At 41.8% G+C, this 12,481-nt stretch overlaps 1 protein-coding gene across 6 annotated transcripts in view; it reads left to right on the top strand.

Annotated features, from left to right (window-relative positions):
• ATF1 (activating transcription factor 1) overlaps positions 1-12,481 on the top strand; it is a 57,998-nt gene that overhangs the window by 4,017 nt on the left and 41,500 nt on the right. Inside the window, exon 1 of one of the 6 annotated variants that reach the window (XM_055095662.2) lies at positions 7,447-7,898. The exons of the other annotated variants lie outside the window; for them this stretch is intronic. The gene's annotated coding sequence lies outside the window, so the exon portion shown is untranslated. Of the gene's footprint in view, positions 1-7,446; positions 7,899-12,481 lie in introns of those variants that run through there. 6 annotated transcript variants of the gene reach the window in all.

Below are 12,481 nucleotides of genomic sequence, written 5' to 3'. Positions count from 1 at the left end.
TCGAGACTATCCTGGCCAACATGGTGAAACCCCATCTCTACTAAAAATACAAAAATTAGCTGGGTGTGGTGGCGTGCGCCTGTAGTCCCAGCTACTCAGGAGGCTGAGGCAGGATAATCACTTGAACCCGGGAGGCGGAGGTTGCAGTGAGCCGAGATCGTGCCACTGCACTCCAGCCTGGCAACAGAGCGAGACTCCATGTTCATCTCAAAAAAAAGAAAAAAAAGAACACCTGAAAGCTCGCTTTTCAAGATGACCCAGCAAGCTGGTCAGTAACATACTTGGCTGCAGGTCCCTGTAACAAATAAAAGATTGGATGAAGTCTCCACCTTGTTTTATGTCCTTGGGAGCTTGACCTTTTAACCATGTGGTGGTACTTTCTTTTGGTCCCCACCTTCAGAGAACAGGAATTTCAGGGTTCATGTCATAGTTAGCTCTAAAAATAATATTAAATAGTTAAAAGCCCTTATAAGCTCAAAATTAACTACTCTAGACTCCTTCTGGGAAAGTCAACAGAGACTGCCCTGTGCTGTAGCTCAGTAGCTAAGCTTTTGCACTTTCTTTTTTTTTTTTTTTTTGAGATGGAGTCTTGCTCTGTCGCCCAGGCTGGAGTGCAGTGGTGCGATCTCAGCTCACTGCAACCTCCGCCTCCCGAGTTCAAGTGATTTGCCTGCCTCATCTTCCCAAGTAGCTGGGATTACAGGTGTGTGCCACTGCGCCCAGCTAATTTTTGTATTTTTAGTAGAGATGGGGTTTCATCATATTGGGCAGGCTGGTCTCGAACTCCTGACCTCAGGTGATCCACCTGCCTCAGCCTCCTAAACTGATGGGATTACAGGCATGAGCCACCGCACCCAGCCAGCTTTTGCACTTTCATGGCAACAGTCCAGGTTCAATTACCCACCTAGGAAGTACGTCGTTTCTGGTTTAATATCTGCATGACTTTGTCTATTCTCTTCTCCTCTGTGAACTGTCTTATATTTTCCTTTTTCTAAGCACCTGGGAGGTTACCTTTGATAAAATTCAAAAGCCAGAAATACCAGCCATTTGGCATAAAAACTTCTAAAAGGACTTTATTAAAGAGTGCATGGTTAAAATCAGTTTAATTAAAAGTGGATATTCAAGCTCTAACAGCCTGGACTCCTTGGGAAAAACAAGAGGCACCAGAGACCCCTTTCGTGGCCCTGTTCTTCCAAGGGCTCCACCCCGAAGCCGGTAATCCAATTAAGAAACTTAAAAACTGGCAAATGAAAAATCTTACAACCACTATTATCATCATCTTCTGTCTTTCTGTGTAGCTATATAGGTGTCGTGTGTAATATTTATATAAAAGAGCTCTGATTAATCAGCTTAAACAAAAATAAACATTTAAATCAAATATTTTGAAAGCAAAATAAAAACTAATGCCTTTTAGTTCATGTAACTTTAGTAATCTTTAGGAAATAAACATGTTTAAAATTGATAAAAATGTTAGTCTTAATTATGCAGGTCAGATATTAAGTTTGTTAAATGATTTGAGGTCATAAACTGTTTCTTTGACTTTTAAAAATTGTTCAATTTACCCTACCTTAAAGCCATTAGATTCTAGATAAGGCCTGGGGACATGTGGAGTTAGCCACGCCCCTAAGCTGTGCTGGAGAGTCAGCTCTTATCTGCACTTCTGCCTGGTGTGTCCTAGGCTAGGCTCCACACCTAGTACATAATTAAAATTGCTTACTAACCAGGGTTTTCACCAAAAGTAAAAGTCGCTAAAAGTTAAAATTGGAACATGTAACTGAGACTATTGAAGAGACAGTTTTACATGTAAGGTGTGTAGTAAGGAAAATAGAATGTACTTTTGGTAAAAGATTATAAGAAGGCATGGAAATGTGGGTTTTTTTTGTCTAAAGAGTTAAATAATTGTTCTAAGTTGGCCGGGCACAGTGGCTCAAACCTGTAATCCCAGCACTTAGGGAGGTCGAGGCAGATGGATCACCTGAGGTTAGGAGTTTGAGACCAGTCTGGCCAACATGGTGAAACCCCATCTCTATCAAAAAATACAAAAGTTAGCCGGGCATGGTGGCGCACACCTGTAGTCACAGCTACTCGAGGCTGAGGCAGGAGAAGCGCTTGAACCTGGGAAGGGGAGGTTGCAGTGATCTGAGATTGCACCACTGCACTCCATCCAGCCTGGGTGACAGAGCGAGACTCCATCTCAAAAAAAAAAAAAAAATTCATACAGGAAGCATTATCAAATGTCAAATGGTGTTTCGCTTTCTTTGGATTATATTCACATAACTGTATTATTGGTATACGTTCCAAAGTTATGGGAAACTCCCATAATTCTAATATGATTTAGTGTATGTTATTAATAATTATAATTGTTACGCAAAATATTGTGTGCCACAGAAGTAACCAAATTTCCTTATCATTTCTGGCTTTAATAGTGGCTCTCCTAAAACTTTTTATCATCCACAGACAATTGTTGTCTTGTTTTAATCCTGTTTAGAAGATGATTTATAATCAGCTATAGAACTCTAGCAGGTGTTCTTAAATGCAGGTTTCTAATAACTTTGGAAATTGTAACATTAGAATAGAAGAAACAACTTTCAGAACTCTCATGAAGAGCTAGAATGTTCATGAATATCAAATGAAACATGAGTTAATTGAATCAACTGAACCAATAGAAAACTGAAGTAATCTTATCTTTGATTAAAATGTTGCTGATCCTTTGTTTTGTTTTTCAGAGTCAAGGAAACTTTTCATTTGAGTTATTTACAGTTCATAGCAATTGAGTAAAGCATACTGCTGTGAACGAAATTTGGAACATATTTGTTTCTCTATATCAGATTTCTCCAGAATTTGGAAACTAGTTGTGAGTATTCTTAACTTATGGCAATGTAATTATTTGCATAAGTGCAATAAGAATCTGTTTTCTTTTGTAACAGAATACAATTGGAGAAAGTGGTTATTTTACCAAGGCTTTGACTGAAATGGTGTGCTTTTCTTTAAGGAATCAAACTTGACTTGTAGAGCCAATAAAAGCCCTTTGGGGAACTGGCCTCATACCTTGCCTACACAGTGCCTGTACAGGGTTTCTGACCTATGGTAAGTAAAGAATGTCACTTTCTCACCTGTCCAGGAGCCCCAAGTTATCTTGGGACCTCAAAAGGAGAGAAATTTACCCAACTTATAGGTATTTAAGGGTACAAACCCATGTCAGGGCTTGGCTTTTAAAAAAGTCTTATCTGAGATTCCTTATGAAACAGAGTTCCATCAAAGCCAATTAAAAAGCCTATGTGAAAAATTATTATTCTTGCTGCACTCTATACAAACAATCAGGCCAAGTATAATAAAGCAAGTCAGTCTTACCATAATTTGTCTTTAGTAAAAATGGGAAACTGGAGAGAGAAATACTATGTTTCAAAAACTATGGTACACTTGTTATTAAATTCTGGTCTCATTAATTGTTTTTAAGTTTGTTTCTGCAATTTAGGCTAACCCTGCATATTCTTGTAAACCAACCAGTAATCTCTAATTGTTGCTCAGAAGAAATAAGAGGGATGGGTAATTTAAAAATCTGAATCAGTATTCTGATTCTGGGCACATTACAATCAGCTAACAACCCGATATCAGCTTAGTTCCAACGGTTGCCTGGTTCATGAAAAGTCTTCTAACTTAGTTTATCTGGAATAACTTTACTTATTTTGCTTTACTCTTTTTGTCTTTCTTTCTTTTTGTGACAGAGTCTTGTTCTGTCGCCCAGGCTGGACTACAGTGACACCATCTTGGCTCACTGCAGCCTCCGCCTCCTGGGTTCAAGTGATTCTCCTGCCTCAGCCTCCCAAGTAGCTGGAATTACAGGCACACGTCACAACGCCCAGCTGACTTTTGTATTTTTAGTAGAGATAGGGTTTCACCATGTTGGCCAGGCTGGCCTCGAACTCCTGACCTCAGGTAATCCACCTGCCTCAGCCTCCCAAAGTGCTGGATTACAGGTGTGAGCCACTGTACCCAGCCTATTTTGCTTTACTCTTGTGGCATATATTGCTATTATACTTTTTGTGTAGGAATACAGGACAAGCTTACTGAACGTTTTCTTACAAATTTTCCAGATACCACCTTTTGTCGAAACTTGAGTTATGAATGAACCTTACCATACTGATGCTTTCTGACTGAGCTCCTTTTTACCCTGAATGCAAGAGACCCTCATAGGCAGGCAGGAATATCATTGCCCTATTTAGCCTGAAGAAGTTATAGAAGATGGATCTTCGTCCCTCTGCAACCCTTAGGATTAAGGGTTCTCTTAGACGGGGGGAAATGTCAGAGGCGTATGAACCAGAGCAACTCCATCTTAAACAGGCTGGGTAAAATGAGGCTAAAACCTACTGGCCTGCATTCCCAGATGGTTAAGGCATTCTAAGTCACGGGATGAGATAGGAGGTCAGCACAAAATACAGGTCATAAAGACCTTGATGATAAAACAGTTTCAGTAAAGGAGCCGGCCAAAACCCACCAAAACCAAAATGGCCACGAGAGTGACCTCTGGTCGTCATCACTGCTGTGCTCCCACCAGCGCCATGACAGTTCACGAATGCCATGGCAAAGTCAGGAAGTTACCCTGTATGGTTTAAAAAGGGGAGGCATGAAAAATCCACCCCTTGTTTAGCATATCATCGACAAATAACCATAAAAATGGACAACCAGCAGCCCTCGGTGCTGCTCTGTCTATGGAGTAGCCGTTCTTTTATTCCTTTACTTTCTTAATAAACTTGCTTTTACTTCACACTCTGGACTTGACCTGAATTATTTCTTGTGCGAGATCCAAGAACCCTCTGTTGGGGTCTGGATTGGGACCCTGTCCTGTAACAATAGCGTCTCACTGTGTTGCTCAGATTGGTTTCAAACTCCTGGGCTCAAGCGATCCTATCGCTTAAGGGTACAAAGTGTCTCCCAAAGTGCTGGGATTACAGGAATGAGCCATCGCACTTGGCTATATTTTTGCAAGTTTTGTTGTGCCTGAATTGCTCCATTCCTTTTTTTTTTCTTTTTTGAGATGGAGTTTCACTGTTGTTGCCCAGGCTGGAGTGCAATGGCATGATCTCGGCTCACCGCAACCTACGCCTCCTGGATTTAAGCGATTCTCCTTCCTCAGCCTCCCAAGTAGCTGGGATTATAGGCATGTGCCACCACCCCTGGCTAATTTTGTAGTTTTAGTAGAGACCGAGTTTCACCATGTTGGTCAGGTTGGTCTCGAACTCCTGACCTCAAGTGATCCACCCACCTCGGCCTCCCAAAGTTCTGGGATTACAGGTGTGACCCACTGTGCCCGGCCAAGTTGTCCCATTTCTAAAGCTGGGGTGAGGTAACTGTCTAAATATATTTCTCTCTCTCTCTCTCTCTTTTATTTTAAGAGACGGGTGTCTCACTTTGTTACCCAGGCTGGAGTGCGCCTAGCCTTTTTTTTTTTCCTTCAACTTTTAAGTTCCAGGGTACATGCACAGGATGTGCAGGTTAACTACATAGGTAAACATGTGCCATGATGGTTTGCTGCACAGAACAACCCATCACCTAGGTATTAAGCGCAGCATCCATTAGCTGTTCTTCCTGATGCTCTCCCTTCCCCCACCGCACCCTCCTCCACAGGCCCCAGTGTGTGTTGTTCTCCCACCATGTGTCCCCGTGTTCTCACCATTCAGCTCCTACTTATAAGTGAGAACATGCAGTGTTTGATGTTCTGTTCCTTTGTTAGTTTGCTGAGGATAACAGCTTCCAGCTCCATCCATGACCCTGCAGAGGACATTATCTCTTTCCTTTTTATGGCTGCATAGTATTCCATGATGTATATGTACATGTTCTTTATCCAGTCTATCATTGATGGGCATATGGGTTGATTGCATGTCTTTGCTATTGTGAATAGTGCTGCAGTGAACATATGTGGGCATGTATCTTTATAATAGAATGATTTATATTCCTTTGGGTATATACCAATAATGGTATTGCTGGGTCAAATGGTATTTCTACCTGTAGGTCTTTGAGAAATTGCTGCACTGTCTTCCACAATGGTTGAACTAATTTACACTCCCACCAACAATGTAAAAGCATTCCTTATTCTCCAGACCTCGCCAACTGTTGACTTTTTAATTGCCTTTTTTTTTTTTTTTTTTTGAGACAAAGTCTCATTCTATTGCCCAGGTTAGAGTGCAGTGGCACAATCTTGGCTCACTACAACCTCCGCCTCCTGGGCAGCCTCCCGAGTAGCTGGGACCACAGTCACCCACGATGCCGGCTATTTTTTTTTTTCTTGAGACTGAGTCTTGCTCTCTTGCCCACGTTGGAGTGCAGTGGTGCAATTTCTGTTCACTGCATCCTTTCCGCCTCCTGGGTTCAGGCGATTCTCCTGCCTCAGCCTTCCAGGTAGCTGGGACTACAGGTGCCCACCACCACGCCGGGCTAATTTTTGTATTTTTAGTAGAAATGGGGTTTTGCCATGTTGGCCAGGCTGGTCTCAAGCTCCTGACCTCAAGTGATCTGCCCGCCTCGGTCTCCCAGAGTGCTGGGATTACAGGTGTGAGTCACCATGCCAGGCCGGTAATCGCCATTTGACTGACGTGAGATGGTATCTCATTGCGGTTTTGATTTACATTTCTCTAATGATCAGTAATGTTGAGCTTAAAAAGCTCTTAGTTTATTGCCTAACATATAATGTTTCTTTCTTTGCAAGTTTTCTTTTCTTTTTTCTTTTTTTGGAGACGGAGTTTCACTCTTGTTGCCCAGGCTGGAGTGCATTGGCACTATCTCAGCTCACTGCAACCTCTGCTTCCTGGGTTCAAGCAATTCTCCTGCCTCAGCCTCCCGAGTAGCTGGAATTACAGGCATGCGCCACCATGCCTGGCTAATTTCTTTTTTATTTTTAGTAGAGACGGGGTTTCTCCATGTTGGCCAGGCTGGTCTTGAACTCCTGACCTCAGGTGTTTCACCCACCTCGGCCTCCCAAAGTGTTGGGATTACAGGCGTAAGCCACCGCACCCGGCTGTAAGTTTTCTTAAAAGGGCCCTGCCTTCCCTGACATTCTCTCTATGTCAGCAAGATCGCAGCCCACCATTTCTCAGTTCCTTCTATTCCCATTGATGGTGCTTTTGAAGCGGTGTTTCACTACTCCCTTGTTTCTGTCTGACTTTGGGTTATCTCCTGTTAAGCTTATATATGCTAACTGGGGGCTTACTTTATTTTTACAGAAAATGCATTCGTACATATAAAATTTATTCTGTATTGAACAAGTTTTTAACACATTGTTAATCTTAACCTTAATTTTAGAAATAATAGCTTTAAAAAAGTGAATAAAGGTTATATTCTGATAACATCAGTAAAACAGTATGTACTGTTGTTTATGAGATGAAACTATAAAATTTTTATTTTGGAAAAAAGAGTTTTTTATTTTTGGTTTTTTTTTTTTTTTTTTGAGACAGAGTTTCACTCTGTCGCCCAGGCTGGAGTCCAGTGGCTTGATCTCGGCTCATTGCAAGCTCCGCCTCCCGGGTTCACGCCATTCTCCCTCCTCAGCCTCCCGAGTAGCTGGGACTACAGGCGCCCGCCACCACACCCAGCTAATTTTTTGTATTTTTAGTAGAGACGGGGTTTCACCATTCACAGAATGGTGTCGATCTCCTGACCTTGTGATCCGCCTGTCTCGGCCTCCCAAAGTGCTGGGATTACAGGCCTGAGCCACCGCGCCTGGCCAAGAGCTTTATTTGATATGTTGATTCTTCATGTATACAATAATGGAAAATATGTTATCTTTTGTTTTTTTTTTTTAATTGAGATAATGGGCTCTCTCTGTGTTCCCCAGGCTGGTCTCGAACTCCTGGGGGACTCAAGCAATCCTCCTGCCTCAACCTCCTAAGTAGCTGGAATTACAAGTATGCACCCTGTTAGTTATCTTTTTTGTAGGAAAGGTGGTTATAATTATTGTCTAAAATGTTACTTGCTGATTATAGTGGCTTTTACTGTTGATATGTGTGTTTTTTTGTTGATCATATTAGTTTCTATTAGAAGTAGGAATGTATCTTACTTTTCTGAAACAGGGTCTTGCTGTCACCCAGGCTGGAATGTTAGTGGCATGATCATGGCCCACTGCAACCTCAACCTCCTGGGCTCAAGTGATCCTCCAGTATCAGTGGGCAACCCCCTCTCCAGCACCCCCACCTCCTGCAGTATCTGGGACCACAGGCATGCGCCACCACACCTTGCTAGTTAAAATTGTTTTTTTTTTTTTGTAGAGACGAGGTCTTGCTACATTGTCCAGGATGGAGAAGTAGGAATTCTTAAGGATATTGTTATGGAGGGAGAAAAATCAGTGAGTCAGAGCAAAACAAAAGTATCATTTCTAGTAATTAACAAGATTATAAAAACTCTTTTATAGTTTCAGTGCTTTAGGATTACATCTTTTTTCTTCTTTGCTCTGTATTCTAATTTATGTCTTCTGAAGTGGAGTATTTAAAAGGTATTTTTAGTAGAGATATTTGCAGAAGGTACATGATTTTGTCTTTTCTGTTTGTATATTAGTCTGTGGGATTACCTTGTATTAGTGTAGATTAAAAAGCACTGAATTGGCCAGTGTGGCTGATGCCTGTAATAGCAACACTTTAGGAGGCCAAGGTGGGTGGATCGTTTGAGCTCAGGAGTTCAAGGCCAAAACCTCGTCTCCACAACAAATTTTAAAAATTAGGCTGGGCACGGTGGCTCACGCCTGTAATGCCAGCACTTTGGGAGGCCGAGGAGGGCGGATCACGAGGTCAGGAGATCAAGACCATCCTGGCTAACACAGTGAAACCCCGTCTTTACTAAAAATACAAAAAATTAGCTGGGCATGGTGGCGGGCGCTTGTAGTCCCAGCTACTCAGGAGGCTGAGGCAGGAGGGAGAATGGTGTGAACCCGGGAGGCGGAGCTTGCAGTGAGCCGAGATCGTCCCACTGCACTCCAGCCTGGGTGACAGAGTGAGACTCTGTCTCAAAAAAGAAAAAAAAAATTTTTTTTTAATTAGCCAGATATGGTGATGCATGCCTGTGGTCCCAGCTGCTTGGGAGGCTGAGGTGTGAGGATCACTTGAGCCCAGTAGATTGAGACTGCAGTGAGCTGTGATCACACCACTGCACTCCAGCCAGGGTCACAGAGCAACACCCTGTCTTTAAAAAAAAAAAAAAAAAAAAAAAAGGAAAACACTTGAGACTCTGGTAAATGGGTGGACAAATGATATGACCAGATAACTCATACAACTAATGGAGAATTAAAGAAATATGAAACAATGTATATTTTTTACCTATCAAATTAATTATTTTTAAAAAATTTCTATTGCTTTCTTACGTGCTTTTGATAAACTACAATTCATTCAGAAAACTTTAAATATTTCCTATGTAATTCCCTTACATTAAGTAATTCTCTTTTTTGGAACTTACAGAAAAAAATCTTAATTACAGAGAAAGGTTTATGCACCAAAGATGTTCATGACAGTATTGTTTTAGTAAAAAATACAATTTATGCACATTCCTTGGATGCTGTATTATAAAGCCTTTATTTATTTATTTTTGAGATGGAGTCTGGCTCTGTTGCCCAGGCTGGAGGGCAGTGGGCAATCCCAGCTTACTGCAACCTCTGCCTCCCGGGTTCAAGCGATTCTCCTGCTGAGTAGCTGGGATTACAGGCATGCGACACCATACCCAGCTAATTTTTTGTAATTTTAGTAGAGATGGGGTTTCACTGTGATGGCCAGACTGATCTCAAACTCCTGACCTCAGATGATCTGCCCACCTCGGCCTCCCAAAATGCTGGGATTACAGGCATGAGCCACACTGCCCAGCCTATGTAGCCTTTAAATATGTTTCTATTTAAAACCTAGAAAATATGTATGATAAATGAAAACAGCATATAAAATATGAGGATACAAAGTAGTACATGTAGTATGGTTATGACTTTAAGAAGTTGTGGAAATAGAAGACTAAAAGAAATTAGACAATAATGTGATTAATATCTGTCATCCTTTTTTCTTTCTATTGTGTATTTTCCATGTAAGAAGAAAAAGACTAGTATATTTGAGGGGAAAAAAAATTTAAACTACTTTCTGTCTGAAGCGATTTCATGCTTTTTTCCATTGACTAAAAACAATAGCTTCAATTCATTTGTTAAAAATGAATTTGGGCTGGGCATGTTTACTTACACCTGTAATCCTAGCACTTTGGGAGGCCGAGGCAGACAGTAATTACTTGAGCCTAGGCATTCAAGACCAGCCTGGGCAACATGGCAAAACCTCATCTGTACAGAAAAGACCCCCCCCCAAATTAACAAGGCATGGTGGTATGCACCTGTAGTCCCAGCTACTCAGGAGGCTGAGGTGGAAGAATGGGTTGAGCCTGCGAGGTCAAGGCTGCAGTGAGCCGAGGTTGCACCACTACACTCCAGCCTGGGCAACAGTGTGAGACCCTGTCTCAAAAAAAAAAAAAATGTTTTCTGACTTAGAAAAAAGGAAGAAGAAAATATGTAGGCTTAAACTCCACAGTTATTAATTCAATGAAGCCTGGCAGCTACCTAGCTGCCCTCTCTCTCTCTAATTGTGTAGAAATATACGTACCGTGGAATTTACTTTTTTTTTTTTTTTTTTTTTGAGACAAGGCTGAAGTGCGGTAGTGTGATCTCAGTTCACTGCAGCCTTGACTCCTGGGCTGAAGCAATCCCCTCGCCTCAGCCTCCTGAGTAGCTGAGACTACAGGGGCATACTACCACGCCCAGCTAATTTTTTATTTTTTGTAGAGATGGGCTCTCACTACGTTGCCAGGTCTGGTCTCAAACTCCTGGGCTCATGTTATTCTTGTGCCTCAGCCTCCCAATGTGTTGAGATCATGGGCATGAGCCACCACACCTGGCCATATTAACCTTTTTTTTTTTTTTTTTTTTTTTTTGAGACAGAGTCTCACTCTGTCGCTAGGCTGGAGTGCAGTGGTACGATCTCAGCTCACTGCAACCTCCACCTCCCGGGTTCAAATGATTCTCCTGCCTCAGCCTCCTGAGTAGCTGGGACTGCAGGCACCTGCCCCCATGCCCAGCTAATTTTTTATTTTTAGTAGAGACATGGTTTCACCATGTTGGCCAGAATGGTCTCGATCTCTTGACCTCATGATCCGCCCACCTCGGCCTCCCAAAGTGCTGAGATTACAGGCGTGAGCCACCGCGCCTGGCCATATTAACCATTTTTAAACATACAGTTCTATAGTGTTAAGTACATTCACAGTGTGTACAACCAATGTCCAGAACTTTTTTTTTTTTTTTTGAGACAGTCTCCCTCTGTCACTCAGGCTGGAGTGCAGTGGCACAATCCACTCACTGCAACCTCCGCCTCCCGGGTTCAAGCAATTCTCGTGCCTTAGCCTCCCAAGTAGCTGGGATTACAGGTGCTTGCCACCACCCCTGGCTAATTTTTTTTGTATTTTAGTAGAAACCATGTTGCCCAGGGCTGGTCTTGAACTCTTCAGCTCAGGCAGTCCGCCCATATTGGCCTTCCAAAGTGCTAGGATTACGGCCTTGAGCCACCATGCCCAGCCCAGAACTTTTTCATGCCCATTAAACAGCAACTCTCCATTTGCTCCTTCCCTTAGTCCCTGATAGCCACCATTCTATTTCCTGTTTCTGTGGAGTTTTGCTACTCTAGATACGTCAAGTTAGTGGAATCATAAAGTTTTTGTATTTTTATGACTGGGTTATTTGACTTAGCACAATATGCTCAAGGTTCATCCATGCTGTAGCATGTGACAGGAGTTTCTTCCTAAGGCTGAACAATATTCCATTGTATGTACAGTCACTATTTTATTTATCCATTCATCCACTGATGAATATTTGGGTTGCTTCCACCTTTTGGCTATTGTGAACAATAATGCTGCCATGAACATAGGTGTACAAATATTCTTCTCTTTGAGACCGTGCTTTCAATTCTTCTGGATATATACACCACCAAGTGAAATTGCTCTATTTTTGTTTAAGGAACTGCCATTGCGTTTTCCATAATAGGTGTACCACTTTACATTCCCACCAGCACAGTAGTGTACAAGGGTTCCAGTTTATCCACATCCTTGCCAACACTTAGTATTTTCTGTGTCTTGATATTACCCATTCTAATGGGTATGTATGAGGTGATATTTCATTGTAGTTTTCAGTGCATTTCCTTAATAGTGATATTGAGCATCTTTTCATAAGCTTTCTGGCTAGCCCTCTTTTTTTTTTTTTTGGCCTTTCCAGGTAACCTTTAAAAACATTAAATTCTGTCTAAATCTTTTACCAGCTTCTTTGTTAGTGTTTCTCTCCCTATTTGCCGTATTTGATCTCTCATAGCTCATTTATTCTCATTCTTACCTAGCCTACATATCCTGAAGTTGATTATCTAAGTTTTCTAGAACTTATTTAGAACCTCCTTAGGTATAGTTTTATTTATTTGTTCAACTTTTACTCAGTAAATTC

Source organism: Pan paniscus, chromosome 10 (assembly GCF_029289425.2).
Source record: "Pan paniscus chromosome 10, NHGRI_mPanPan1-v2.0_pri, whole genome shotgun sequence".
Classification (NCBI taxonomy): Eukaryota; Metazoa; Chordata; class Mammalia; order Primates; family Hominidae; genus Pan; species Pan paniscus.
Note: the sequence above shows the minus strand (reverse complement) of the source record. Positions and strands in the feature narration are given on the sequence as shown.